General features: G+C 32.6%; 1 pseudogene; it reads right to left on the reverse strand.

Annotated features, from left to right (window-relative positions):
* Positions 1-1,157: 1,157 nt before the first annotated feature.
* On the reverse strand, positions 1,158-1,977 carry LOC148928523 (uncharacterized; annotated as a pseudogene).
* Positions 1,978-4,319: the final 2,342 nt, after the last annotated feature.

A 4,319-nucleotide genomic window follows, 5' to 3' on the forward strand; every position in this document is an offset into this window, starting at 1 on the left:
TGTAGTGTAAATATATGTATGAATATAATTATCTCACCACAATGACTAATTGGAAATTAGTCCTTATGACAAAATAAAACTGAATGATTGCTTTATTTGTTTTATAGTCATAAATTCCAAGATTTCTTATTTAACCATTGTTGTGATCTCCAAAAATATCTTTTGAAATCCAAAAGTATTTCTAATTTTAATATTTAACTTGGAAATACCTTTTAATGTTATTAGAGTTTTGAAAGTTGTGCAAATCACCGCTCCTTTCAATATGGGGTGGAAGCCCTTTTTAACTCTATCGAACATTATCTTTATTCCATTTATGAATATTCTATGAGACAAAATTTAGCTCCCACTTTTAAAAGTAGAAAATTAGAAGTCTCAATATTCTCAAAGCTATTAAAAATAAAATTAAACAGTGTCTGAAGTTAAATTCATCCTAGTTTAATAAAACGAGCTATGAAACTCTTATTAAACACTTAGAATTTAATTATTCCTTAAGAAAAGCAACCACTATTTTAATTATCACCTTCACAAAAAAATAAACAAAACATCAACTATTGAAATAGTTTATTCTTGGCTTGGAACATTAAAATAATTTTAATATTTACACTATATATATTATACAAGACTTGCTAATATTTAAAATAAATAGTACTTTTCTTGTGACTAGTTGAATTAATTTACCTGTCTTGTAGTCAATTATTGCAATTATTTTTCTTGTATCCTTATTTGAACAAACGCGATCCTAAGATCATTTTATTTTGTTTTGAATCCATGTCGAATATGAATGTTCTATTGATTCATTGACAAAAATAATGGTTCAAAAACTTAAATATTAAAGAAACTTAACAATCAACATGACTAGAAGTGAAATTTCTTAATAATTGAATCAACAAGTATAACCACAAGTAAACATTTTGATATTAAATCTCATTTCATTTGATGTCATAAATAATCGGATAATCAAAAATTCATTTTTCTAATAATGCAAGCATTTTAAAATGATATTGATGATCCAAAACGACAATTGATATTCTAGGAACGTAATTCCACATCAATAATCTAATATGTCATGCGAAACAATATCCAAATATCAAAAGCCTAAATTCAACAATGGTAAATAAAAGCAAAAGTAAACTCCATCTGACTTGAACATGGTCATTTCAAAGCTCACTCCTTTTCTCCATCTTTGCTTGAGGACTTACAAGCTTGTTATAAAGCTCCAGAATCGAAATCGTTTTGTTGCTAAATAAAATTTCATCTCTGACTTCTTTAAAGTTATCTGGAAGCCCATCAAGGATCATTATATGCCGGGTTTTTGGGTCAACTTTCCCACCCGACAAGAAAAGTTCATGAAAGTAGCCATGGATGACTAGGACATACTTGCCCACATCTTGGACCTCTTCCAATACTTCACTCCTTAAATGCTTCACAGCAAGTCCAGCTCTTGCCTTGGAGGACACTTCTTCAAACCACTTGGGCTTGTTGATCAATGGCCTATTGGGTTCCTCAAACCTCTCAGGGGCATTGCCAATAGCGGCCAACAGAAACCCGTTGAGATGACAATCCGCGGGATGCCACCGAGCGTGCAATTCCTTGTCCTCATCTTGTAGATGGAATGTGGGAGGACAATCCTCACTTAGAACCTACTTCAAGTCATTTTGACCGAGAGGTCAACATCAAGTCTATTTTTCCATCCCTTATATAATTCAGAGTCATGCTTCCTCGAACTAAGTATCGCATAATAAATATCCCAAGTAGTAATGATCTTTCGTTCGAGCTGAGAATAAACACCAATAATATAAACATGTAAAATTTCATAGAATTGCAAATAACCAAAAAAACAATTCATCCATTTTACATCCACAAAAATCAAGCACAAACGTTCTTCAACGAGGAAGCCGTGTCATATTCATGCAAGAAATTCATTAGTTTTCCTGGCCACAATATCGACAAATAGTCCAGAGACCATAAGAATGGCATGGCTGACTAATATTGATAAAGCGTTATAACCATAAATTTAAGCACTAAGGATTCTTTACTTGTGCGTGAACTCCTCTAAAGAAAGGTCGAACCAGACAAGCACCTCTTCCTATAGCTCCCTCTAAGCATTATTAGAATACAAGTCCTTATAATTTCGCAATAATATTGCTTCGGTAAAGACAAGTCGCGATATTACTGAAAAACTAATTTTACGATTTTAACAACCTTTATCTAGAGAAATCTAAACACACGAACTGATAATGTTCCTCCCGTAAAGACAGACCGGTCACTACTTCGTACTTAGACCAATTTTATGGAGGCCATATACAAACATGTTGTAATTATCGGTTCATATTTTCATGTTGGTGGATTTTAACAGTTTAATTATCACTTAAGCAGATAAGACAGGTATCCACATTCAAAGGACAATTAAACATGTACTAGCTATGCATGCAATGCAATAAGCACATAGGCGATGTCTGAGTTAAACTAGATTTTAACAAATAAAATCAGAACTCAAATTAAATATCCATCAATCATCATTAAAACATGTAAACACATCTACAAATAGTACACATAACCATAATGCCGAAACTTGATTATTTAATTAAGCATCTAATATAAATAGATAGAATTAAAATTCTATTTTCACATAAACAAGATTATCTACGCATTAAGTCTAATCTTAAATAATCATACATTATTAATTAAAACAATGTGTCTTGATTATTAGAACTACCTTTTGATATACTAAGGATTCACTTAGATAGAAAAATCCATCATTATCCTAAAAATAATATCTAGGTGTATATCACAAAACATTAGCAAGTCTTAATTTAAAATGCCCACTTGGATATATAAATCTGCATTTATCCAATCAAGACTAAATCCATTTAAAACACACCAATTATATTCGAGAATTAAAATTCTCATAGCTTTCATAAAATCACATGTCAAGAATAATTTTATTACATCTTAAATTTATAATGATGTTCTCTAGATGAAATGAAATTCACCTTCATCAAATATTAAAGACAAAATTCAACTTTAATAAATAATTAAGGATTTTAATAGCAAAATTAATTTTACATGAATTTCTCATACCTTTAAATCAAATTTGATGTTATCTAAATGAAGTAAATTCACCTTCATCAAAATTAAAGATATAATTCAAATTTTAAACTAGGAATTAAATTTCAATTAAAATCCAATTACAATTCAATTAATCATTACAAACTTTAATAATTGAGGATTTCAGTAGCATGACAATGCCAAATGAATTTCTCATTTCTTTGACGTTATCTAGACGAAACAAAATTCACCATACATCAAATTAAAGACAAAATTCAAATTTTAAACTAGGAATTGAATTCCAATTTAAAATCCATCCAATTATTAATTATGCAATTTTTGAATCTTTAAGGATTTAAACAATTGAAAAACTTATGTCTTTTCCCAAGGTATATTTCTAGGAAATAATTCCACAATACACCAATTAAAATAAAGAAAGTTTCAATTAAACCTTAAAATAAAACATGAAAGCATAAGCGAATATTCTTTAAAATTCCATCCGATTATGGAAAAGCCAAAAATTAGATCAATCAAATATTGAATTTCCTTTTGTTAATTATCATGATATTATCTAGATGGAAAGAATCCAACAAAATCAACTAATTAACAAATTAAATCAATTATTGAATTAATTATTCCAATTGACAATTCTTAAAGAAGGCAACGTAATCTCTTTAAATTAGGAGCTTGAATAATCAAATTATTCATTCTAATTTACCACAAGTTATATAATTATTCTAGGTTTAGGATTTTAAACCACAATTATAAATAACATGTGCGTTAAGAAACGAACTGAAAACGAAACAACGAGACGACAAAAAGACGAGCCCAAAACCCTAATTAGGGTTTGGGCCGTCATCCCACAGCCGAGGCTGCCGCCGCCGCTGCTGCCCTCATTTGCAAGGCTGCCAGCAGTCGCTCCCACTGGATCGGAGCTGTTCTCCGCCGCTGATTTCCTGGAGATTTCGCTGCCGTAGCTGGAACAACATAGATCCACGGCTGCTGTCTCCTTCAGCAGCAACTGCCTTCAATCGCGAGGGATCCCCCGTTCAGCCGCTGTCCGACGAGCACAGCTCCTCCGCCGTCTCCTGGAACATTGTGGCTGCTCCCCCAACCGAAGTCAGGGCTGCCACTGTCCAACGGAGCTGCTGTCACCCGGTTTTGTGGTTCTGCTTTTGCTGTCACGCGACTGCGCAGCTGCCCGGAGGAGACGACGTCGCAGCTGCCACGATCTGGAGCTGATCGCCGCTGCTGTCACGCGGCTGTGCAGC

This window comes from Salvia hispanica, chromosome 4 (assembly GCF_029641045.1).
Source record: "Salvia hispanica isolate PSC_SH4W2 chromosome 4, Shi_PSC_v1, whole genome shotgun sequence".
Taxonomy (NCBI): domain Eukaryota; kingdom Viridiplantae; phylum Streptophyta; class Magnoliopsida; order Lamiales; family Lamiaceae; genus Salvia; species Salvia hispanica.